The sequence below is a fragment of the Mustela erminea genome, chromosome 1 (genome assembly GCF_009829155.1).
Source record: "Mustela erminea isolate mMusErm1 chromosome 1, mMusErm1.Pri, whole genome shotgun sequence".
Classification (NCBI taxonomy): Eukaryota; Metazoa; Chordata; class Mammalia; order Carnivora; family Mustelidae; genus Mustela; species Mustela erminea.
Genome location: NC_045614.1, coordinates 108,826,812 through 108,854,667, shown reverse-complemented (window position 1 = coordinate 108,854,667; position 27,856 = coordinate 108,826,812). Strand labels below are relative to the sequence as shown.

Genomic DNA, 27,856 nt, shown 5'->3' with positions numbered 1-27,856 from the left:
TCCACTGAATTGCCATGATACCTTAACTGAAAATCAACTGACCATGTATGTAGAAGGCTATAAGTGGACTTTATTATGACCTTAACCACTGGTACTACAGGACACTCTGAGGTCACTGGTGTGACAGTGAGGTCACTGAAATAATGCCTAATAAAAGTCCCTCATCCTCATCCACACTTTAGTTTCTAAATGCCTAATTTATTACCAATAAAGCAATTTAGGCAATGAAAGGATCTGGCTTATGAAATTATGGTGGTCTACAGAAATCATAGTCAGAAGAACCTACATCATGAACAATCTTCAAGTAGGCTGGCCTGGTCTCTGAGAATCTGGTGAAATCATCACCTGCTACTCAGACTGACCTGAGAGCTCATCTCAGAAGGGACATCTGGCTGGTTTTGTCTTATTGTTGGGGTGTCTGTACAAGGGTGGAGGAAAAATCATGAAAATCTCAGCACTGGGAGAGATATGACTCCCAGTTACAGTTCAGCTGTTGCACTAGGATCTTCTTATTATGTATACTATCTCCCCTCCTCATCAGGCTTTGATTGGGACCCTGACAGAGAGGCCACTATCACGCCTTCCTCTACCCAAAACTGCCCATTCGTCTATGAACAATTCTTTCTGCTTCAAAGCTCTCTCTCACATTGTGAAATTTCTATGATCCTGAAATTTTCACCTATTAATCCAAGTTTTGTGTTGCCACAAGGATTCTACTTGGCCACCAGTCGTGTGGAGATACTCTCTGGTACTGTTCTAATTTCCCCATCCCTCCCAGCATTATGGGTGAGAACCAGGGGAACTAAGCTTAATAGTCTCCCTTTTTCACACTACAGAGTTGTATACTCCCGTACTATCTCATTCTCCATCCCTGAATAGTTCTCCACCTTCAATACCTACCTTAAATGGTTATCCAAGAACTGAACACAAGTCTCTAAGAATGGTCTCCTGAAAAGTACAGTAGGAAAGTCAAGTCTTATGTTCTTTAGGCTTCCCCAAGCTCTCTCCCCTTCCTCAGTGGTGGGGGTGGGATTCATACCTTTCCTGTTCTCTGAAAGAGGGGCCTCAATCAATCTGGGGACTTCCGTGTTTCCCAACAGAAACAGATGTATGACCTGCGCATTGCATGGTTAAAAAGAACACCGACCTCTGTGTTTGTAAACAAGCCTTGGTAGTGCATTCTAGGGTTAGGAATAATAACAAGGTGCACATAATATACAGTCTTATGTTCAGTAGTCTCCTTACTCATCTAAGTTTGTTTGGGTTTGGATAAAAACTAGAAATTTCTCAAGTTGATTTTTCTTTGGCCAAAAAGCGATGTTATATTTAATTTTTGTATAACTAAGTCTGAAAAATTGAAATTCACATTAATGTGTTTTTAATTTTACCTTTTTATTTGGATAACATGGTTACTTGGATAACCGTGATAACCAAAAGGTTTTTAATTCATATAACCAGGGCCTTTAGATGCTAAGCAAAAAGCAACATTTTGGGACAGGAACTCTTACCAGATATGAAATGTCATTTTTCCCTTTCCTGAGTTTCACTAAATACTAAAATGCCCAGTACTTGGATATGTAAGACACTATTAATTATATTCCAAGAGTCAGGCAATGGTCATAGTTATATTTCACAAAATAATCATATTCTCTTAAAAGAAGACAAAAATTATTATGTGGACATTTAAGCAAGTATGAATAAAACATACTCTAGGTTTCCAAGAATTAATCCAAAATATACTACCATTCTCAATTTTGTCCTTCTAGGTTTACTTATTTATATTTATATTTTGGGAGGATAAAAGCTTCTTTTTCCTTCTTGGCATATGCCGTAGTTTGTAATTAGGTAGTATTATTTGTGGGTTTATATTATGGACTGAATGTTTGTGTACACCACAAAATGCATATGTCGAGGCCCTAACCCCAGTGTGGTGGCTGAATATAGAGATAGGGCCTCTAAGAAAGGAATATTAGTTAAATGAGATCATGAAAGTAGGATCTGATCCATAGGATCCTCTTTTTCTTGCTCTCCGCCCACCTCCTTCTCTCTCTCTCTCTGGTACCTCTATCTTTATCTTCATTTCCATCTCTCCCTTTCTACATGCACTGAGGAAAGCTGTAATGAGAACCAAGGCAAGATATTTGCAAGCTAGGGAGAGGGTTCTCATCAGAAAGTGAATGAGCTGAAACCTTGATCTCTGACTTCTATGATCCAGAACTATGAGAAAACAAATGTCCACTGTTTAAGCCACCAGTCTATGGTATTTTGTTATGACAGCCCCCCACACCCAAACAGACTACTCTGAATTGTTCCTTGGCTGTCTCCACAACTAAACTATAAGCAGTCCCATGAGGGCTGCTACCACCTCATTTGGTTAACACCTGTATTGCCAAGTACTGAACACAAATTCCACAAAACAATGTTCTGTAAATATCTACAAAAAAATTATGTAATTTTTTAAAAGACTTTATTTATTTATTTGACAGAGAGAGACATGGCAAGAGAGGGAACACAAGCAGGGAGAGTAGGAGAGGGAGAAACAAGCTTCCCACAAAGCAGGAAACCCAATATAGGGCTTGATCCCAGGATCCTTGGACCAGGACCAGAGCCAAAGGCAGACGCTTAATGACTGAGCCACCCAGGCATGCCCCCATCCCACATAAAAGTTATGTACTTTTAACTAGATTCTTCTCAAATGAATTTTGGGAAATTCTTAAATACTCTCATTGTATTGAGAATATGTGGTATTGAGACTCAAGTTGCTCTATTGGTTTTGAGACCAACTCTGACATTGAGCTGGGGGGCTCCTGCATACCAACAAGCAATTCTTTGGACACCAACAATTCAACTCAGTTCTGACAGTATCTACCCAAAGATAGCATCAGATTCCACAGGTTAAGGGCTTAGTCCCACAAAACCCCACCACCACCACGTCCCTCCCACCTCAAGCACCAGTCTCAGGTCCAGGTTTACCTGTGCCTCTGACCTACTAGCACTGGATTGGAGGGTCCAACAATCCCCTTCTTGAGTATGATTAACTAGCTAGAGTAGCTCATAGTCAGTAAGCTTGTTTACTTGCTAGATTGCCAATTTCTTATATAAAAGGATATGACTCAAGTATAGCCAGATGGAAGAGAAGCAAGAAAGTTATGTGGAAATGGGCCCAGACCTTATATGCTCCCCCCAGGTATGATGCTCACCCCACATATCCATGTGTTAACCAACCCAGAAGCTCTGGAAAGCCAGTCCATTTTGGGTCTGTATGTAGGCTTCATTATATACGCATGACTGATTAAATCCTTGCCCTTGGCAATTGAACTCAGTCTGCAGTCCCTCTCCCCTCCCAGGGAGCTAAGATTCGAAGTTCCAACCCTCTAATCACTTGGTGGATTCTCCTGGCAACCAGTCCCCATCCTTAGGTTACCTAAGGGCTTCCAAAAGTCATCTCATTAACATAACAGAAGACCTTTTTGGCTCTTATCACAGCATATTCCAAAGTTTTAGGAGCTGTGAGCCAGGAACCTTAGACAAAGACAAAATATATAAGAGAAATATATTTTGGCTTTCAGAATGACCAAATATGTATTTCTTATAAATCACAGTATTACACTCTGAAAGGCCATATCTATTGGGAGCATTAATTTCAAGAAGGTGTGGGTGAAAATCTGGCTAATTCATCTCTCTCTAAGAAACTTAAACTCTAAGCCTATAGGTGCCAATTGAAAAGACAGAGACTTTCTTCTAGCGGCAGACCACTGGGATGCCTGAAACGTGCCAGCACAGAGTCTTTATTTGCACAAGTCCAGGAGATTGGATTAGAAAAGCCCATGCAGCTGCTCAGGCCCCCCACTTTCTCTGCCTGGGGAATGTCCTCAAATCCAAGCTCTCCCCAGACTCTGCTCTGTCTTACACAGGCTACACTTCCCAGGCCTCAACTGCTCAGACAGAACACCACCCCCCCTCCATCCTTCACCACAGACTAGAAACATGTCTTTGGAAAATGTGACCTCATCTCAGGGTAACTTGGGTTCATTTATAGCCAGAGAGGCCTGATGGAGCTGCTGCCAACCTTCAGACATGGGGGGGGTGGGGAGGGAACTGGAGCAGAAAGAGATGGAATTCGGCACCACCTATAAATCAATTTTTTGAAAAGTCTGGATGGCTTGACTTTAAATATCTTCTTATCCTGCTTCCTTTTACATACTGAAGGGTATGTCCCAGTCTGGCTACTCAGAGTGTGAAGTGATCCTTAGAACAGAATCAAAAACATCACCTGGGACCGTGTTAGAAATGCCAGTGTCAGGCTTCACCCCAGAGCTCCTGAATTGAAACCACATTCAAACACAATTACCCAGATGATTTGCATGCACAGGAAAGTTTAAGAAGCACGGGTTTTCAGGGTTCAGACACAGCTAGAGGAGGCTAAGTCCCTGGGGACATATCTGAAACCCCAGGAGTCAGGCCCTGAGGAGGCCTTTGCTCCCTCTCTCAGCTCTCTCCTGAGGTCCCCCTCCCTCTGAGCTGCTCCTTCCCTTTCCCCTGGGGAACCCTGCTGCATCCTTCCTTCCTCTGAAGAGAGCACTTGCTCCCTTAGGGGTTTCTTATAGGTGTCCATCTAGACTAATGATGTGGACACCGAGGAGAAGAAAGAAGTTGCCACACTTAACCTCGCAGGCCTCTCCTGCAGGAGACAAAACTCAACGTTGCAGAAAGCGGGGGACAACTAGATGTGGTGCAGTATGAGGTCTTCGTTTTAGGCAGAATTTTTAACTCATCTACATTTCAGTGAAAAAAACAAACTGTGAGGAGCATTTTTCCCTTAGAAACTTGAGAGTGAAGAGGAGATGAACCAGGAAAGTACTGGGGGATACAGATGTAGTTTCAGAGTGTGAGGACGATGGTGAGTCCTCTTTCTCAGTCACTCCCAACACTAACACACAGCTGATCTTCAAGCTGAAATACTCACAAATGAGAAAAGAATTTGGGATCTGGCTGTGAAGGATGGGGGTAGCAGAGACAGAGAAGCAGCTGGGGCAGGTCAAATACAGCCTCCTTTCTACCCCCTCACCACGACCCCCCCCCCAAAAAAAAGAGTACAGGAGAAAACACAGAAATTTCCAACATCACCTCAGTAGTTCCTGACTTAATATCATTCAGAAGAATGCGTATACTTCTACACACACCATTACGGGGCCAGCATAATGTCTGGAACATAGATTTTAGCCCATGTCAGTCAGTCAGCTTGTTGAAGACCTACTCCTTTTCCATTAATAAGAAATTAAGCAATATTCTTCTGTGTACAAGTAGCATGTATCAAATTTCTTAGGGATTTTATTTTTAACCTCACAGTGAAGATCATGGGATACTGATGGCCTACCGTCTGGAAGGTAAGAGTATATCCTGAACAGAGGAAAAACTGCAGGGATCCACAGGCAGTGTAGGAAATAGACTTTTGGAGTTCCACACTTGGATCCAAGTTCTGAGGTGGAATGGGGAGTCAATAACCCCGAAGGATATTACAAACAACTTGGCAACAGAGTAGGAATGAGGGGAAGACGGGAATGGCCAGGAATGGAAAGGGTGATATGTTTACATCAACTTAAAAGAGCAAAAGAGACTTTAATTGCCTTGACAGCTTCAACAACATGCTGGAAGCTGGGAGAAGTGCCCTCCACCATCCCCCGCCGTACCCACCCCCCTTTGCTGATACAGATATAGGGAGGATGTGAAAAGATCAGCAAAATCCAGCTTTCATTTGAGCTACTTCTGTTATTTTAACCCTGTGCAGGGGGTCATAGTGTTCTTCACTGACAGTAAAAGGATGTTGGGAAAAGACTAGAGAAGGCACACATACAGAGAAAACCGGCCAAAGGCAGTCTTTTGCAAGTCTTTGTAGGGACATACTGTGGCTTTCTTTTCCTGCTGTGTTATTAGCTTAATGAATTTGGGAAAGAGGGCATTCTGATTAGCTTCCAACCAGGCACATCCACTTCTGGAATTTCTGCTTTGATAACCACCTTTCTGGATTGCCTCTTGGCACCCACCCCTTCTCTGGGACGAAGGCTGGTCCGGAGAGGAAGCAGGCCCTGGCAGGTAGTACCTGCTTCCCGGCCACTGGCAGGGTTGCAGTGGCTTCCTACCCCGAACTTCTGGAGACATTCCTCTATTACACTCCAGTGCACCACAATAGCATAATTTCCTATCTTCCTGTCAGCCCTTCCCACTCACTGTGTGTCCTTTGAGCAGCAGGCCTGTGTCCTCTACACTTTAACAAAGCTGGTACACAGAGTAAGTGCTCAGTATGTATTTGGTAAGTGTATCACGTAAGGATGATCTCCATGGGTCAGGGACTCCCCACACACCTGTACCAGGCAGCACCAAAAGCATGTACCATCATCCAACGCTGGAGAATGGAAAATTGAAAAGGTCACTGTTTTTAGTCATGAAGGTCATTTCCTCCCCTTGTATCTCCAGCCATGGTGTCATCACGAAAGTAGCACAGATTACCAAAAGTGGAAAAAGTGACATTTCCTTACTCATTTTTCTATCCTTCCTTCACTGCTCCCCTGCGCTCCCAGGGGAGGTCACCTACACCAGATCCCGCCCTCCGATGACTACACTGTGGCCCACGCTCCTCTGGGGCCACTAGTATGGGCCTCCTCGACCGGCTGGCACTGTAGGATGTGAAAGACAAACTAAGAAGTCAGGACAAATATATTCTTGAGCTTCCTTGAGTATCTTGCAAGAGGCCTAACCTTGCTCTCTTTGTCACACACCCTAGTTCACATGCCTAACTGGTTTCTTGTTTTTCACACCACAAAAGTGAAGGTTTCTACTCATAATCAGATTTTGTAATGCCATGGAATACCATCATGATTCTAAGTAAGTTACACTGGGGAACCCAAAGAGACATGGTTCCATTATTTTTAAAAGATGTATTGATTCAAAAGAGAAAGAAAGAGAGAGTGGGGGGAGGGACAAAGGGAGAGAAGCTTTAAGCAGATCCCCCCACTGAGTGAGGAGTCTGAGGCAGCACACTCCATCTTATGCCCTTGATCCTGACCAGAGCTGCAATCAAAAGCTGGATGTGCAACCAACTGAGCCACCCAAGCGCCCCAGCGTGGCATGGGTCCATTTTTAAGAGCAAAGATAAAAATATTTGCTTACCAGTTATGACGGATTAATGAAGAAAAAAATCAAAGTAATAATCTTGGACTACTCAGATATTAAGGCTTCCACCAAAATCAAAGAATTTTCTTTTAAAAACTGGCTATATATAATATGTTTACCTTAAGAGTTATATACAGTTTATTGTGCTTAAATAAAATCCAATGCCTGAGAAATATCTGGGGTTTACAATGAATAGCTGGAAATGTTTGCCCTTAAGCAGTCTTTGGAGAGAGGTCCCAAATTCACGGACATTCACTGTTTTAGAGGTTCCCAAAATGCCTGTAGGTTAAGGGAAAGAAGTAGCTTTTTTAAAAGTATAGTTAACTCCCACCACTAATGAACTACATAGCTAAATCCTAACCTAAGGCATCTATTTTTTAATTAGGCTTAGGATGTATAAGGAAGTTCAGATCAAACGTGTAAGTCATTCAACAGCCCAAACTGCCAAGTTTCTGGAAGTTACTAGTGAACACAAAACGTATTCGAGCTCACACATGAATTTTGTGGGAATTAGAGGTACCATGAATGCCAAATCAGACTTAACAGAAAAATTTCCTGGATATTTTAAATAGCCAGTGAGTCATGGACGTATTTCCCTCTTACTTGCTCTAATTCCAGCTAGTATTTTTTTTTTTTTTTTTTTTTTTTTTTTTGGTAGCTGTGCGTGCTTTTGGTCAAGTCATCATTTCTCTGTTGTTAAGTAACTGAATGATAGGCAGTGCCTTAGTCACCCTAGCCTAATTTAGGCTATGACCTCTACTTCCTGAGATGAAATATATCCCCGAGGAGCAAAGCAAAGATTTCACATCGAACTATAACTTGTACTATTTTGTTCCATGGTCTCATAAATCGATGAATCCCATTATGAAAACTTAGTGTTTTTTATTCTGAGTGGATTAGAAACCAAAACCCACCTACTAACACGCTAGCAATGCAGGGAAGGGGAGAGTAGGGATGGCAAGAAAGATGACCTCGCTTGCATTAAATATCGATTACCTGATGCTACGATGAGAGCAGGCTGCATTCTTCATGATAGGACTCTTGGCTCATCCAGTGCCATTGTTTCTGACCAGGGGGTTTTCATAAAAGAATTTTTTTTTTCTTAAAGATTTTATTTATTTATTTGACAGACAGAGATCACATGTAGGCAGAGAGGCAGGCAGAGAGAGAGGAGGAAGCAGGCTCCCCAATGAGCAGAGAGCCCGATGCGGGGCTCGATCCCAGGACCCTGAGATCATGACCTGAGCCGAAGGCAGAGGCTTTAACCCACTGAGCCACCCAGGCGCCCCTTCATAAAAGAATTGAGCTAGAATCAAAAACAAAACTACAACATCTTCTTCCCCTGTCCTTTCTCCTTCCTTCTTACTTCCCTCACAACTGCCCGACAGTCCCTTATCCAGTTTCTTTTCCCTGGGCCTCAGGACAACACTCACATAGTATGCTGTGTCAGGGACTTTATTGTGTAATAATTTAAACTGAGGAAGAACTGATGTCCCATGAGGACACATATCCCATATGTGATATCCCATAGAACACAATCCACAGAAAGGTCGATGCAAGGAGCTAAGGGGCAGGTTTTATCTAGTGCAATGTGGCTCTATTTTTTTGTTTGTTTGTTTTGTTTTAAAATTTTATTTATTTATTTGCCAGAGAGAGAGAGAGAGTGAGCACAGGCAGGCAGAGTGGCAGCAGAGGCAGAGGGAGAAGCAGGCTCCCCGCCGAGCAAGGAGCCCGAACTGGGATTCAATCCCAGGACCCTGGGATCATGACCTGAGCCCAAGGCAGCCGCTTAACCAACTGAGCCACCCAGGCGTCCCTATGGCTCTATTTTTTTAATAAAATGCTCTGGGGATAAGCTGGAAGGACAGGCAATGGCTCAAGGAAAGGTCAGGAATTACAAAGATCAACAGCAGGAGGGTAAGAATGTAGGTTCAACCACAGAACTCAGAGACAGAAATAGTTTTCACCCAGTTTATGTTCACCAAGCCCTATATGTAAGCAATACCAAGTCTTGCAGAGTTTAATTCCACCATGCCCAGCAGACCAATTTTTAGTCCCTGTGCTTCTACTTGAAGCCACCACTACTTCTTAGTTTTGCCTCCTTCCCAATCAGTAGGTAAATTAGTGCCTAGGGAGTAAATATACTGATGTATTCTCCTCTTAAGAAATAGTTAAGGATTCTTCATGGCTTTCAGAAGAAACAGAATACGATGGAATGAAAACGACATGTGTTAAAATTCAGGCAAGCCTGGATTTGAATCCTAGCATAATACTAATTGACCTTGAGCAAGATTCTTGGTCTCTCCAGGTTTCAATTCCCCCCCCCCCCACCCTTGGCAGAATACAGAGAACAACAGCTATTCATGGTTGTTGTGAGGATTACATGACAAAGAAACACGTCAAATGTCTGGCGTAAATTAAGTTCTCAATAAATGGCAGATGGACTTTCTTTTTCCTCAAGGTCTTTCGCCATATGCCAATTTGCTTTTCCAGTCTCAGCATACTTTCACTTTCCAATGTGCAGAGTTAAAATGATGTTCTTTCCCCCAAAATGTTCCCCCAGTTGCCTGGAATGCCCTCCGTCCCTTTTCACAGACATCCTGTATCAATTGTGTTCAGATGTTGTCCATCCTTCAGAATTCAACTGAAATACGTTCTCTTTACTCTAGAATCCTTATTTTCTTCAGTCCTAATCTTTCCCTGTGAATCTCCCAGTTTCTTAGGTTTATCTGCCTCTTGGCACTTCCTAATTCTGTGCTAGCTCTAGAACTAGCTCTAGCTTTGCATGGAATAACCCATTTAACAAATTCAAATGAATACATAAAGTGATTTCTCAAGAACTAGCACTAGTAACTGAAACCCCATAAACCATATATCACTCATTGCTTTTATCACTCTATGTGGGGTATACATCTATACTTGTATGTTAAGGATTTAATAGGTTTCCAATTAATATGTATTGATTAATAATAACCATGGTACTAGTATCATGTGTGAGCATTCCAATTTAAAGCAAAGCTAGACCCTCTGTGTTGAAATCTCAGTTCTTCTGCTAATTAGCTATGTGACCTTGGACGAGTTACTTAATCACTCCATACCCTGGTTTTAAAATTCGTAAATGGGGCTAATAATAATATCTTGCTTCCAGGTGAGTCCTTATTGCAATTATTAATACAAACATCTCTTCTGTCTGCTAATCCCACCCTCTACCCCAGCCATCACCAAAGACTTCAGTAGGGACAAGACCCAGACGTCATGAAATGATGAGAAGAGGACACTAGCATGGGGGAATACCAGAAGTAGAAGCAAGAATAGAAGTGTGAAGGCAGGGGCCCCTGGGTGGCTCAGTGGGTTAAAGCCTCTGCCTTCGACTCAGGTCATGATCCCAGGATCCTGGGATCGAGCCCCACATCGTGCTCTCTGCTCAATGGGGAGCCTGCTTCCCCCTCTCTCTCTGCCTGTCTCTCTGTCTACTTGTGGTCTCTGTCCATCAAATAAATAAATAAAATCTTAAAAAAAAAAAGAAGTGTGAAGGCAGGGAGTGGTTGAAAACCATGTACAGATCCTATTGTACAGTTTTAAGTTTTGTTCTGAGCTTCCATTACCAAGATCTTTATTTGTTTAAAGAAGTAATGTCAAGCTATTCTATTAAGGTTATTATTGGGACCAAACCACATTCTCCAATAAATAGGTCCCGAGATGCCTTACTTTAAAGCTAAGAGCACTACATTTACAAATTGGTTCATTACCTATGAAAAATGTGCCAAGTGTGGAACGCAGCTACTGGTAAAGGACAGGCTGCATCTAGTTAGTCAGTGATGGATAGTCTACAGATACCATGAGCTGTGGATTATTAAAATGTCAAACAGTAATCCTGACATGAGAAACTCAGAATTAATCATTTCCATGCGTGAGCCCAGGATCCTACTTCCCAGGATGCCAAAGGCAAAAGCAAATGTTTTGGGGATAAAGGCATTTTGCTAAATGCTTACTGTGGTCAGTGCATTTGGCTATTACATTAAGGATAGACTGTAGTATTAATGGCTGTCTTTAAATAAGACAACTGTACCAGACACTGCTACGCATAAATAAATAAATAAATGAATAGTTATTTTTAGAAGTCATATCTACAGTTGCTTCCAGACTTCTGTTTTGCATTTTTAACCTTGAAAGCCTCTGATTAAAAATTTAATGTTCTGTTAAATACCAGGTATATGTTTTATTAGAAAGAGATTCAAATAATATTCTAGTAAGGTTTCCAATTTTGGCCTTCAGTGATATATAAATATGTCCAAGTCTCATCTCACCCATTGTCATGATTATTTTTAGAGTCAGTATTATCCTTAGCATGAACAAAGCTTGTGTTGAGACCAGCAGAGACCCTCTGAGTTGCCCCTGAAACTCAAACTGTCACTCGAGGATACTGTAAGCAAAGTACTGGAGAGAGAGAGGCAGAGGTCTTAAAGAAAGTTTAACTATTTCCTGCAAGGAAGGAAATTGACGAGCCTCCATTCTTTTTCTGTGATGAGTTAGATTTGAGACTGCTTATACTCAACAACCTATAGGAACAGTTAAGTTTAAACCAACCCGAAGTAAACATTAAAACAAAATAATTTGGGAATAAACATTCTCAATAAAAAAAATATTCTGAAACACAGGGCATTTTGTTTCTGATTCCATCTGAGGAGTGAGTCAGGGGACAAGACAATACTGACTGGGCAAGTGAATCATGTCAGGATACGGAGACTCGAGACTGGAATGGATGGTTTCAAGCAGGGACCTATTTGGTAGATTGATATAAATACAATGAACAGCTCCTGAATATGTGTTGTCTTTGTACATTCACATTTGTATTTATCTGGCCTCTTCTTACTAAGATTCAGAGTGTCTGAGGCATTCTGACAGGCACTGAGAATAGGCACAGTGCAAAAACTGGCCCAGCCCCAGGCTTCACTGAGGTGACCGTCCTAACGTATAGACTTAAGAAACACAAAGACTGTCCGCAGTTTAAAAAGATGAAACTCTGTACAGTTTTGGAAATCTACACCCCCACAAATTAAATGGTATCTGGAGCATGTTCCTGGCAGGAAGAAGTAACAGGATGTCTGTGCTTCAAAAGCCCTTGCCCCAGAATGCAAGATGGCCAGGGTCACCAGAAGAGTTTTATGGCCTCCATTACAGAATCCAGTTTCTCCCAGGGTCAGTGCAGGCCCTGTCAGTAATTCTGAGATTATCCAGTTGTTCGCTCAACTTGCTTTCTTTTGATCTGGACACAGAGCTAGAGTATAATTCTCATCCCCGTCGTATTAATTGTGGCTGCAAGACTAAGTTAGATAATGAAATAGGGATCCAGGTGTTGTATGCCATTTCCAGACCTGACCCAGAAAAGCCTCCCATGTAATCCTGAACTCTTTTTCCTCTCTTTTCTACCAAATGGCCAAGAGACGTCATAACACCCAAGAAGATCCTGAAAGCCCTTCGTTTAAGATGGCAGAGAACGGAACTCCCCACCACCACCCACCACCACTTGGGGACTTTATATGTGAGAATAATTCTTACTGTTTTAAACCACTAAAACTTAGGAGTTTCTCTTTTACAAAAGCCAGAGTTATAGTAATAAAGACAGAGAGATTTTTTTTTTTCCTGTACCTATGCCATTCTAATCGATGGCTTCCTCATTCTTGCACTCTCTTTCTTCCTCTCTCTTCAGCCAAAATGTTGGTCAATATAACATTTGAAAAGAAACATTATGTGGTTTGTGGTGCTACTTCCTTAATTTTACATAAAGTACAATATTAGGCTGTCATATCTGCCTTTGTCACCGTGATGTGAGAAAGCCTTTCTGGGCTACTACGAAAGCCTCTCTGTCCTCCTGCAATGTGTTGTCTACATAGTTTTATGAAACAAATCTGACAATGAAATTCCTCTGCTTAAAATCATTTAAGACTTGCCATCTACAGTATAAATTTCTTTTTTTTTTTTTTTAAAGATTTTATTTATTTATTTGACAGAGAACACAAGTAGGCAGAGAGGCAGGCAGAGAGAGAGGAGGAAGCAGGCTCCTTGCTGAGCAGAGAGCCCGATGCGGGACTCGATCCCAGGACCCCGAGATCATGACCTGAGCCGAAGGCAGCGGCTTAACCCACTGAGCCACCCAGGCGCCCCTACAGTATAAATTTCTTAATATGCCATTCAAGCTCAGTCCCAATCTGGTTCCAATCTGGTTTTGTCTATGCAGAGCTTCTTTATTAAAAAAAAAAAAAAAAAAAAAAAGCTAGAGAGCCCCTCATCTCCCACCTCTGCTTTTGTTCCTGGTACTCCTCCTGTGTACACTGTCTTCTGAATGCTTTCCTTCTTACCTTTGGTTCACATGTCACTTTCTGGATAAAGCACTCTGACAGTCGCTAGCTGAATAATAAGTCTTTCCACAATATTCACAAGTGGTTTATCTTTACATTTAGCAATAGTGTGTGTGTGTGTGTGTGTGTGTGTGTGTGTGTGTGTGTATGTTTGTAGATAGCTCCACTACCAGATTCTTAGCTCTTAGTAGATATGATTGAAATGTGATCCATCTTTTTACCTAGTCCAATGCCTAACAAATGGCATTTAAGAAATATTTGTTGAACAAAATATAAAGGAAGAGAAAAGAGAAGGAGGAAGAAGAAATATGAATTATTGTGAGATTCTCTTCCACACTCTGGAAACTTGAGCTCCATGTCTCTTCCTTAGAAGCAAAGACAAAAATCCTTGTGTGAATTCCATATCCCTTTCACTAATCATTTCCCTCACCTGTGCAAATAAATAAAAAAGAAATAGTGACACAAAAACTCCCAATGACAGACCCTCAGGCCCTTCCTACCATTCTCTGCCATCTCAATTTCTCTTGGTTTTTCCTTTTGGATAAATCATGGTTTTGTGTTGCTCGCCGGTACTTAATTTTAGTTTACATATGGGACTGACACATTCACCTATATTAGCATATACTTAAGATTCTTTCTACCCATAAGTATCTGATAAAGAGATTTTTTTAAAGATTATTTATGAAAGCAAAGATAAATTCTGTAAATCACTTATAAAATCCTTCCTCAAAGCTTTAAAGAGAATACATGGTCAGAAAACATTCTGAAACAACTTTAAGAAGAAAATTAACCTAGTGGAACTGCAACAAACAATGAAAACTAAAACAACAGCTAAATAATGAAACTGGAAAGGAAAACGACAACCATATCCCATCCTCTGAAATATTATAAAACTCCAGATACCGCAACCAACCCCACCGGTGACTCTGTAGGTTCCCCAGTAGTCTGGCCACAGTGGTGTGGGCTGGCCCTGCTGGACACACACAGAGGTTGGTGGGAAGTTAGCCCCATCTTTTTCTCTCACAAAAGCTGAGTCTTAAAAATGCCACATTTCATAGACTGGGCTTACTCTAAACTCTAACTGATGTCAAATCTGAACTGGCTCCTATTTTTTAACATTCTCAAAACCTGGCAAAGCCACATAGAGTAACACTATGTAGGAGACTCTTTTCTTTGGAAAGCTATTACTTGATCAATGCATTATTCCTGGAAGATGGTGCAGGCACAGCAGGGCAGTTTTATAAAAGCCAAAATTGCAATTACCTGAATGGGAAGGCTTATCTGTTAAAAGGATCACCTACTTTGCTCAGTCTGATACTTACTGATCTGAAAAATGTATATTTTTTTCTTAGGCAATAATGTTCAGTTTTCCTACTTATCGATGTTTTCACATCTAAAAATTGAAATTAAAGTATAATTTCTAGGACTTTTATCAAGAAAGAAGTGGCAAATATATATATTTTTTAAATCCACTGATGAAATCCCCTATTATGACTTCTAAACTCTTTCTATCCCATGCCCAGTAGTATCCTGAGAAGCCATGAAAAAAGGTATTTGATAGTAAAGAGTTCAGTATTTTCATAGGTAGAACTTTAATTATAATTCCAACAAAAATTATATTCTCTGGTATATTTATCTAAGACAGAATCACCCATCAGTGCCTTCCACATAACAGAAGCTCAACAAATATTTGACGAATTAAGAAATGAATATCAGCTGCCATGTGGATAGGCCCCAGATCCTAGAATAGTATCCTCTGGAGAAAGTATACCAAAAAGAACAAGAAAGTCTATGGTGACACATTCTTGGCTTCTCTTCTGGGACACTGCTAAGACTTTGGTTTCCAATAAAAGGAAATTGCTACCTTCAATATGGGGCCTAATTAGTTCACCAACCTCCTGAGTTAGCACCCTCTGACTTGTCACTGATGTCAAGGCTAGAAAAAATTGAGGGGTCATAGTCCTAGAAATCTGTTCTTAATCTCAATATAGATATTATATACTTGAGGGGACATTTTGAGCTCTTTTCATAAATAAATCTCTTCACCGGACAGAACTTCTTCCCTGTAAAATTTGTAATCAGTCCTCCTTTCGTGCTTCCCCGGTCTTTATCCCTGTGTGTTCTCTCTTCAGTGACTGAAATGGTGTGGTGCAGCACTCAGGGGTCAGTGAAAAAGGAAGAGACCACAAAGGAAATAAAAAACACCCTGTTAAAAGAAGGAAATCTAGCAAGAATAAGAGAAGGGAAGCCTGGAGAAGGAAGGGTTCCAGATACAATGTCAGGAAACTGATACATGGCTGAGAGGTCAAGAAAGTTGGAGGCAGATAACTGAGCATTGGCTCTAGCAGGCTGTCGACCATGGAGGACTTTTGTGAGCGCCATTGCAGTGCAGAGGTAGAGACAAGAACACAGTTAGCATGAGTTGTGGAGAAAATGAAGGGAGAGGAGGAAAAGACAGCAAGTCTGGACAAGTTTTTGGAGAAATAGCGAGGTCAAAGGAGGCTTATTTGTTTTAAGAGAGGTGTTTAACATAGGTTTTTGTGAGCCAATGGAATCATCCAGTAGCTATAAAGACACTGATGATGCACAAGTAAAAAAAAAAGAAGATGAAGAAGAAGAGAAAAAGAATTGCAACCATGAACTTCTTTGGAAAGCTATAGGAGATAAGCTAGACCCAAAGTACTAGTCAAAAATTTTAATATCATATTGATCTTTACATAGTTTTGTTTAATTTTATTGTATTATTTCACATTATTATTGATGTTGTTGAGGTAGAAGAGAAAGAGCAGCATATCTATAGGTCTTCAGAAGCTGGTGGGCTGGAGGAATTGATGGTGAGAATATGAGTGTTCTCATCTGATGACATCGATCCCATTTTCTTGGAAGTCATAATACATGACAAGGTACGGAAGGGTATCTAGAAGTAATGTGGTTCAACATTTTTCGTCTTATGTCACTAAGTTCTAGGAATGTCAAGGAAGTTCCTGAAGGCACACACACTGAATGTGTTCTCTAGAGGAATATGCAGGACTTGCCTTACTCACGCTGCCTTCCCTTTTCCTCTCTGGCGTAATCAAGAGCTGTAAGCAAGGAGGCAAGAGTTTATAGGACAGTAAATCTTGATTATATACGTAGCCAATCTGCTTCCCACATTAAACACTCTTAGTTCTAACAAGCCATACCAACAGCCAGACTTCGCAGAAAGCTATCTTTAGTAAAAACACATTGTCTGCCTGAAGTGGGGTTTTCCATTACCTCAGACTTGCCTCAAATTCCACCTTTTTTGTTATAGCTTTATGTTTCTCGCTTACATGTTGCCCTCACTTCTTTAACTTCTGTTAGTTACGTCTGAAATGCTCATCGTTAATTTGGCCAGAGCAGAACATCACAATCAAATTAAGTATAGACTGCACAAGGTTTTTTAAAGTGATTTAAAGGCAGAATAAATTAAATCAAGGAAAATAATTTATAGAGAAATTTTAGAAAGTAAGATCGTTTGGCTTTCATTCCAGATTCTAGAACATTTTTTCCACTAGCTTCCAAGAGATACATCAAATCTAAGTACCTAATTTCCTCAGTAAATTCCAACGTGTTCCAGAATGACATACTTGTACTGAAACTCATGAACTTAGCAAAATCCCATGACACTGACTCTAGCTATCATGCTTATTTTAGGCATCCAGACAGAATCCAAATGTTTACTAGGTAAATGCTGAAATAAGAATCCTTTAAAAGGCTTATATTAATTTTGAAGTTTCCTATTCTAAACCACACACACACACACACACACACACACACACACACACACACAAACAGGTATCAGTCCCTAAAAGGAATCTGACACCTAGAATTATCGAATTAAACTTAAAATATTCAGTAAGTTTTTTTTCCTGGCAAACCAGTTAAATCTGCTTGTAGTTCTAGGGACATGCAAGTCCAGTCTACTTCTATAATTCCTAATTAATCCTGCATCGCACTAATCAATGGGCAAATGTTGGTTTATAGCTACTATAAATTTTTATTAGAAAATTCAAATGTAGAACAATTTAATTTATTCCAAATTATCCCAGTGAAAATTTTAAAAGCACTGTTGGGCTATTTCACTACTTTCCGTTCCAGGAAAAATTACATTCATTATCTTCTTGTAGTATTCATGGGTCTTTCTAGGCACACACATGTTGAAACAAACAAACCAGCAAAAAGTCGTAAACTTGAAAAAGTCATCTGAGAGTGATTAAAAAGATAACTTACTTTTCTATTATTTAAGATTTGTTTCAGATTAGTTCTGGATAGATCTTCTGATCTCAGGTCAGAGTTTGAAAAATAATTCAAGGAACAATGATGAATTAGGAAAAACATGTAAATGATTAATATCCTTAACCATAAAATAAATCCTATATAGCAATAAGAAAAACAATACCTCAATAAAGTGGACAAAAGACATAAACAATGATCAATAAATATATTTTTAAAGAAATTTTCATACTGATAACCAATAAAAATGCATGTTGAGACACAATGAATTTTGTACCCATCAAATTATGAGTTTCCTTTACTTGAGTATAATCTAGAAAGCTGGCAGTGATTCTAGAAAACGCATTTGGTTCTCAGCTTCATCTGTTTGAGTATTAAGCAGTGCCAACTTTCTCAAGGATGATGTGGTCATATATTTCAAATATCTTAAAGTGTGCACTGTTTGATTTAGCAAGTCTACTCCAGGAATGCCTTAAGAAAATGAGGGGAAACAGGTATCATAAAGTGATAGCATCCAGTCATCTCTAAGAGAGCACAAAACTGTACCCAGTAAAAAGCAGGAGAGCATTTTGTTTGTTAAATAGATTATAATATATCCATAGGATAGTTACACTATTGCCATCTGAAATGTAAAAGATTTCATTTTATACATTCTTAATAAAAATTACAGAACAATATATACCGTATGATTCAAGTTTTGTTTATTATTATTATTTTTTAAAGATTTTATTTACCCATTTGACAGTCAGAGATCACAAGTAGGCAGAAAGGCAGGCAGACTGGAGGGGGTGGGGAGAAGCAGGCTCCCCATCAAGCAGAGAGCCCGATGCGGGACTCGATCCCAGGATCCTGGGATCACCACTGAGCCGAAGGCAGCAGCTTAACCTGGGCCCAGATTCAAGTTTTATTTAAATGGACATATATGGGGTGCCTGGGTGGCTTAGTCGTTAAGCGCCAGCCTTCAGCTCAGGTCATGATCCCAGGGTCCTGGGATCAAACCCGCATCAGGCTCCCTGCTCAGCAGGGAGCCTGCTTCTCCCTCTCCCACTCCCGCTCTTTATGTTCCCTCTCTTGCTGTGTCTCTGTCAAATAAATAAATAAAATCTAAAAAAAAATAAAAATAATATTAAATAAATAAATAAATAGACATGTATACCTAGTGGGGTATATCTAGCTATATTTATAAAAATATTTATATATTTTATTTATATAAATAAATAAATAGACATGTATACCTAGCAGGGGTGTATCTGAAAAGGTGCACATTAAATTTTGAAAGGTTAGGTCTGGGAGAGGATGTTGAATGAGCACCAGTTGCTTAATTTCCCGTCTGTACTTTGCTTCTCTGTAGTTGGCAAATGGTCTGCAACGAACATGTATTATCTCAGAAAAAGTAAATATTATTCCTAAACCACTATTGTAACAGTCTCTCTCATATCAGAGTTACTGTTTTCCTGTACTATTTTTAAACTGCACTTCTATCACTCTGCAAATAGCAAAAACGAAACCACATAAAAAACATGGAGATAATATAAACAGTAGCTTGTAATCAGCCCTGTGAAAGCACTGATGATCAGAATTTGGCACTAATGGGCCAAGAGATCTAATCTAGAGTTCGGAATGGACAGCGAGTGATGGCAAGCGGTCCTGGTTAAATAGAAGCATCCACTGCAGCCTAGGAGCTGTGTGCTTCTCTGTGTGTACGTGAGGCTTCAGTGAAAAAAGATGAGAGAGATCTGCACCCATCGAATGCTGGCTTTCTCAGTGCAGACTTGCAGCAGAGCTAGAAGGAAGCCCAGGGGGTCATTGGCTTTAACCTCTCCTGCCCACTCCAGGGCTAAACAGAGAAGAGAGGCCTCGAGGACTTGGATGCCATTCCACTGTCAAACAGTTTTGATAAAACCTTGTTTTTCAAAAGGAACCAAAAACAATCTGCCTTTTTTCAACTTCCAGACAAGTTTGAGCTAATGAACTACAGGCATGCAAGTATAGCTGGTGAGAGGATCGTCAACCACCGCAAGCCCACATGCCCTCCTTCATCGGCCCCAGGACCGCAGGTCTGGTGGCCAGGACTGAAGGATGATGGCAGCAGCACTGTTCCCCGCCACGGCAGGGTGGTCAACAGAAGGAGGACAAATGCAAAGAGTGGGGGCAGAGGGCCTACAGCTGGGCTGATAACAGGCAAGCTGAATCCCTGTTTCAAAGCCGGTGGTGCATAGATGTCCCGCAAATGAGAGCCGAAGGAGAGATGTTTGTGACAATGGAAACAGACCATTTAAGCACAACCAAAAGCTTTGCTCTATTTGAACTAAGCCCATACCTCACATGAGCTACAAATAAGACCGGGCGGTCAATTGTGTCTGCAGCTGTATGAACCTTATCTGAAGTTTTAACACGACACACACAACTTATGAAGAATACTTTCGAGCACAGTTGACTTTCTGTGGAAAGTAAACAGACTATTGAAACAGACTATAAAATTAATGACATCAATAAATTAAGAAATACTACTGCACAAACAGAAGACAGGACACTGAACCTTCAAGTCTGGACACTTGGGTTTACTCCTGAATCTCCATAAAAAAAGCTATGTGACTCTAACTAGAACATTCCACTTTGTACTATTTTAATCTATTCATTCAACTGTAATTGGACTGCTTCATCTTAAACCATCATTTATCCAGTGAATCCAACTCTACATCTAAGCACTATGACTCTAAATGCGGAATCTCACAGTGAAGACTTCTCTGTAAAGAGAAAAGAGGCCTCTCACTTTTCCAAACACGATTTCACTCCCACAATTACAAAAGCTGTGTTTCTAGTATTGTAGAAATAATCCCAAATCCTTACAGTCACAGGGGGAAGAGAACAAGACAGAGAGGGTGGGGCACCAGTGAAGCCAAGCCAGTGTCTCCTTACCCAGCATCTCTTTCAATTGTCAACTACTGTTTCCTGTCTTTTTCTCTCCCTTTCTCATGCACCCTCCGAGGACCCCTCGAAAATGAAAGGGAAAACCTGGGAAGCACAACAGACAGGAATGTACACAGAGACTCCAACTCTTGGACAATCAGAACAGTTCTGACTACCATCACTTCTTTCTAAAACTCTCCTCTAGCTCTGCGCAAGCTGCTCTCCACTCCTCCCCAAGGAGGACACCTGGCAAACAGACCTTCTTCCAGACAGCGCTCACCCACTCTACTATCACTTATTAGTACCTAATGTGGGCGATCCTTTCACCAATGCAAAGGGAGAAGAGAGAGGATCTCGGTTCTCAAGGAGTTCCCAGCCTTGGAGTGACAACCAGAATGTGAAACAAGTTATGGTCCTCCAGGGTAGGAAAAGATAAAGGCACTGGGAGGAACACACAGAGGGAAAGCATCCTTCCAAACTGCAGGGGTCAGGAAAAGCTTCCTGAAAGGCTCCGAAGAAAGGCTAGGATGGACACATGTGGAGGTAAAAGGGAAAGGTACCAAGAAAGAGATAAGTAGGAGTGAGTTATGGTCCCTGAAAAGAAGTAGTGGAAGATCGGGCTGAATGATGGGATAGATCAGACAAACCTCGAGAGTCCAGAATTAAGGCTAAGGCAGGCAGGCTCTTCATCCTATAGAGGGATTGTTACAGATTTTATATCAGAGGGACAATACAATCGAATCTATACTTTGTGATGATTTATAGTTAAATGTTCTAAAACGAAGGTATTTCTTCTGAAGTTGTATCAGGTACGTTTCAGAGAAAATCCCCCACGAATATTTAATCCCAGCTTGGTCTTGCACTGCTTGTGGTCACATTAACTTCTGCTCTGCATGGTATTAGATGAGAACCAAGCAGATTTCATTTCATCTATTCAGTTCATATTTCTTGAATAACCTTGGGCTTATTCTTCCTGGGCTTAACCTTCAGTGCCAGCAGTGGCAGCATCTAGCCATTTTAAGATGTGGTATTATGTAGGGGCGACTAGGTGGCTCAGTTGGTTAAGTGGCTGCCTTAGGCTCAGGTCATGATTCTAGAGCTTTCTGCTCAGCAGGGAGTCTGGTTCTCCTGACTCTTTCCCCTCTGATGCTCTCTCTCTCTCATTCCCTCTCTCAAATAAATATATAAATCTTTTGTTTGTTTGTTTGTTTGTTTAAAGATGTGGAAGGATACCTGGGTGCCTCAGTGGGTTAAACATCAGGCTTTGGCTCAGGTCATGATCCCAGGGTCCTGGGATCAAACCCCCTGTTGGGCTCCCTGCTCAGTGGGAAGCCTGCTTCTCCCACTGCCCCTCCCCCCAACTCGTTTTCTGTCTGTCTGTCTGTCTCTCTCTCACTTGCTCCCTTTCAAATAAATAAATAAATAATATTTTTTTTAAAAGATGTGGAGATATATATGTGTATATATATATATATATGCATATAGATAGATAGATAGATAGATAGATAGATAGATATAAACAGAAGTAATTAAGGGCAAGTGTCCTTAATTTTGAGATATTTATGTGCTTTGGCAGGAACACACTCTGGATTTCAAGAGCCAAGTGCTCCCTGCTTCCTGGAATCTTGACAAAAAAGAAGATGTGTTTGACAAAAAACTATCAAAAGCCAGAACATTCCCGGCTGTAGGAAATGAAATGCTGGGCAATTCTAAAATATAGTGACATGTTCCCTTAATTGCAGCTATCATAGTTTCAGCAACACGAACAAGAACATGAAAGAAGCCACTGGCATAGAAGGCAGAAAAGAGTAAATGCACTATAAGTGATAAACTCTTACAAAGTAAGTGTTTTCTCACAGATCCACATAACCTCCTGTTCCAAGTTGAACTTTTGATCCCGGTACATGGGATGAATGTAAGTTGTTCCGAGTGGCTGACATGTGTCTGTGGTCCTGCTATCAAGAAAAGCTGAATATTTCATAAGGTGCCCGTCAGGCACAATCCCGTCCTCATTTATCTGAGGAGAAAAGAAAGCCACAGAAGAAAGACGACAAGTTCAGGGCTGCACCAGCTGCTTGGTGCGAGCACAGAAATCAGCAATGAGGCCTTCCAAGGACAGGTAAGGACACACCGTGTTGGTCTTCTCCTGTAAACAGTATGAGCAGTCTTAACTTTAACTCAGACATGATGATTCACTTGATCAATAATTCCAACTACCTCAAAGAAGCTCTGAAGAGACGCAAGCTAAAACGCCTATTTGTCTTACTATTTTTGGAGAAAAGTTGTCTCATTCTGAATGGTGGCTTGAAACACAGTACCATCTCCCTCAGAGAGGCACTAACATTTTCTAAGCATCCCGTAGCCACTGTGGAATCTTTAACCGGGAGTCTGTATCTGAAAAATAAACAAATATAAAGAAGAGAAAACAAAAAAGAGGTAGGAAAACGTTCTTGACTGTTTTAAGCCCTGGTTGATTCTGACTCAGTCCCATCGGCATGCGTGATTGAACGTTTTGTGTATAACACAAATTCCAGCCCAGTGCCCTCCATCCGACATGTTCTCATTCCTGAGCCTGACAGCACAACTGGTCTCCTAGCAACTCTCAACATTTTCTCTGCCTAGTCATCTGTAGCAATTGGCTCTTGTTCATGGTTGTCCTTCTCTCATCCCCCCGTCCAGACAGAGGAAAAGCCTTCTCTGCCAGCCAAGGGGTCTGAGGTCTGAATCCAGATCTGGAAAATCAGTTGAGCTTGAGTTTCTTCTCTCTCATCCCAGGTCTCTCGATCGTACGCTCTTCCTTCACCACTCTCTTCTTTCTCTTTTCTGTATGTCTCCCTCTCTCTCTCTCTCTCTCACACACACACACATACACACACACACCAGCAAACAGAACGGTCTTGAAATCTATCCTGAGTGATGGCAGTGTTGTCCAGTACAAAAAACACAGAATGTTCCTTGCCTACTGGTGAACTTGGGAATACAGCTTCACTTTTTTGGATACCTGATCACGTAAAGAGGGACGGCAAGTATCCGCCTCACATCATTATTGTGAGGCTCAAAAGAGGTAATGAAAGGTAAACGGTTTTGAAACAATAAAGATTTTAGTTATTACCTTCACGGTATTAATTTTAACAGTAAATAGAGGAAATACCCTTTAGACACACATTTAGAAAGAAAAACAAAGAGGAAACCTGGAAAAACCAGTGATTATTCACTTAAGACCAAACTCTAGTCATAACAGGATTAGAATTTATCCTCTGTTCATCCAAATTTCAAGTACCAACTGCAACTTAGGGAAATATGAGACCAGGAAAACTGAAATGTCATTAAATCTAACAATTTTCAGATGACTCAAAAAACTGCTCCTGTTGGCCTAAGGCAAATCAGTCGGGGCCTTTCCAACTGCCTCCGACATGGCTTAAGGCATCATGTAAGGATGGACAGGGAGCTCCTCTAAACCCTTCCAATCCTCTTCCTGAAGACATAATAAAGTATAGCTGGGTTTTGGAGGTAGGCAGAGTAGACAAACACTTAAAGGAGAGAAGAACTTAGCTCTCAAAGCCCCAGGACTGTAAGCTAGCTCCATGAATCCACAGATCACAGCTTCTTTTGTTTGTTTATGTATTTTAGTTTTTTGGTGTTTTTGTTTTTTTCTTTTAGTTATCATTTTGTCTTCTCTGCTTAGAACAGGCTTGAGTATTTGGTAACCTTTCAATAAACATTTTTTGAAACATAGAAAAAGTCTATGATAGTTTGATAGTCAGGGCTATCAAACGGCTCACTTTGGCAGTTTTGATTACATTTATGTTTGACTAAAACTAATATGATTACTACAAATATGAAAACCAGGAAATATGTGTCAATCGTTTGGCCCTCATGAGATCTCAGTAAATAGAAGGTAGTGTTTGCTCTTCCACTACCCAGTGCAACCATCATTCATTATCACCTATTAAAGGCAAGTGGTTTGGGAGAATTGTATACAAGGAGCTTTACAATCTAGCAAAGGGAAGAGACAAGCAGTAATAACCCCACTAACAGGGAGACATAGTTTAAGACCAAATGACATGTGTTTTTTCACAAAAACGTAGAAAGGGCTATATCAATTTCAAGTGTTACTCTTACTACTCTTAACTTCATAGAAAGGAAAAAGAAATAGACTCAATTCCCTCCACTCTGAGTGCATGTCCAAACTTTTCATTTATTTTTTTTTCTTTATTTATTTATTCTTGATAAGATCATCACTTTCTTCCCACAAACCAAGACTCTGCTCTTCTAGGCAAGCTGCAAAGAAACCAGTAGGCGTGATTTACTTTTATTTTTATTTTTTTTTGTCAAAAGGTACAAGAGTGGTCAGACATGGGCACTTTGCTGGGAGGCACGGGGGTGGGAGGGCTGCCTGCATGGAAGCTCTATGCACAGTGGTGGGAGGACCTGAATGTCCACCATGCTCCAGTCCTAGCTCAGCCACTCACTATCCACGTAACCACGGACATCACCTTAACCCCTCTGTGTCTCAATAATCAGCATCTGTAAAGCGGGACATGATAGTACCTACCACAGGGGATCATTTTGAGAACTGAGTTAATACATAAACAGTAAACCATAAATTGAATGGTAAATAAGCAACTAATGAGGCAATAAACACATTTAAATTTTATTTTTAGTAGAACATGATCTGGCAGCATCCCTTTAGATCCATGTCCACAGCTCATAATACCTTACTTTCTTAATAACGGACATTCCTGAGATTGAGGGTCCACTAATGTTCCAAAGATAAAGACTCAGAACACCTGGGTAGTTCTGTCAGTTAACCCACTGACTCTTGATTTTGGCTCTGGTCATGGGTTCAGGGTCGTGAGACTGAGCCCCACGTCAGGCTCCACGCTAGATGTGGAGTCTGTTTAAGGTTCTCTCTTTCCCTCTGCCTCTTCCTGCTTGCACGAACACTCTCTCTGGCGGTGGGGGGGGGGGGACACAGAAAGATGCTCCCCAGTTTGCATCACACTTTCCGCCTGTTTAACTGATGATCCATCAGCCCATACATGGGGCTAGGAACTGGTACACAGAAGTGTATAAGACATTGAACTTCTTTAATTCACTGACTCAAGGGAGTATATTTTAATGGTAAAAAGCCTTGGCTTTAAAGCAGATAGATCTAAATTCAAAATACTGTTTGTTATTTACTAAATGTGTGACCTACAGAGCCAACTTGCCAGTGCTCAGTTTTCTCATCTATGGCAGAAGGTGTTAATAACAATTTCAGAGATATACGCGAGGCCATTAAATGATGCATAACAAAGTAATTAGGACACTGCTTAGACTATAAAACTATTCAGTAAACAACTTCACAGTGATTGTGACATAGTAGGGAAAAGCAGTTTATATATTACGCTTATAATAAAAGCAGACAAAACAAATAGATTATTCGCAGGCACAGATGGGTCAGGAAAATGACTCTACAGTCTGGCAAATAAGTTCAGTGGGACCTGCCAGGCAAAAAATAAAATAAAATAAAATAAAATAAAAAAGAAACACATAAATAAAATCATAGGTACGTAAGGGAGCAGAATGAATTCAGACAATGCCAATATTTTGATTAAAGCTGTAGAAGAAGATACAGGGTGTAAATAGTGGGCAATGTGGCTACAAGTAAGCAAGGCTGCATTGCATGAAGACCCTTGGGTATCAATGATAAGACTTTCAGTCTTTATCTCTTGGTTCCCAGATGATCTTATTGGCAAAGCTGAAAGAGATTGAGATTTGGGCAATTTTTCTAATCCGACTCTAGATGATCTCTGTAAAACTTAAGGGCAAAGCCATTAAAAAAAAAAATGCACTTATCTAGGCAACTTCTGTGATACAATAAAAATAATGGCCTTCCCATCTGTTGAATTCACAGACACCTTCTAGTACCTCTTAATTAAGTAAAAAGAAACATGCTGATGTTTCATCCCCACACAAACAATAATTTGCTTCAAAAGAAATTTAGGGTTTAGATTACCAAGCTCACAGCTCTGGCTAACATTTATACCCAGTTAGACAATCCACTGTTTTCAGTGTCTCCAAACAAACAATTGGCACTTCTGTGTCTCAGTTTCTCCACCTGCATAACAGGAAATCCTAAGTATTCCTATCTTTTTCTATAGAAAACTATCAAATAATATGATGAATAAGAAACCATCTGTAAATTATAAAACATTTGTATGTTTTATAGTATCATTTATTATTATTAAGTTCATGTCTGTAAGTGCTTTGACACATAAAAGGCTAAAAATAGAGATTACAGTGATACACACTTCAACAGCAGTCTTTAAGATTTTACCTGCCCTATTTTTTCTTACTTTAGTATGTAATTAATATGTAAAAAACATGTAGCTATTCAGGCTACCACTGACCCCAAAATAAGTGGCTATAATATAAGGGCTTCTACACTAAGCTGTATATCTTTACAAAATTGAAATTGAACACAAATGGAATAAAAGGAATGATTGGAAGAAAGGGAAAAGGCCTCAATTTTTTTCAGGAAAATGACTGTGACTGCAAAAGTGAACTGTCACCCAGTTTCACCATTTTCTCTTTTTCTGGCCTCCAAGAACAAGGGGCCCCTTCCCCAGCCCATGAGTCTAGTCGGGAGGAGAGGCACATTGGCCATATGCCTGGCTTAGGATATCTTGCCCTGGGCTGTTTGCCTCAAAATCTTAAAAGGACAAATTTAAGCCAACTCTATCTTAGAATATAAACTGAGTTATAATATGAAATGCAGAAAAGCTGAAGTGACTCAAAAGAGTTAATGACAGGACCAGGGCAGCAGCAAGAATAATATGACAATACTCAGCCACTTACTCATTCTAACAAAATTACGATTCATGGGATATAAAAATGTTCTGAATTGCCAAGGCTTTCAAGACATCCAATTCAAGAAATTCAGCTGCAAGGCCAAACATATTAATAGTTGAAGCGTTGACCTTGTGCGATGAACCTGGATATAAATCTTAAATTTGCCTTCTCCTAACTATACAAATATGCAGAAGGTAGGCTTGGTTTCCTCATCTCTTAAAAGATTATATTAAGAATAATAATGCCACCATCAGGATTTTTTTTTTTTTAAGATTTTATTTATTTACTTAACAGAGAGAGATCACAAGCAGGAGGAGAGAGAGGAG

General features: G+C 40.5%; 1 protein-coding gene across 1 annotated transcript in view; it reads right to left on the bottom strand.

Annotated features, from left to right (window-relative positions):
* P3H2 (prolyl 3-hydroxylase 2) overlaps nucleotides 1–27,856 on the bottom strand; it is a 150,327-nt gene that overhangs the window by 91,083 nt on the left and 31,388 nt on the right.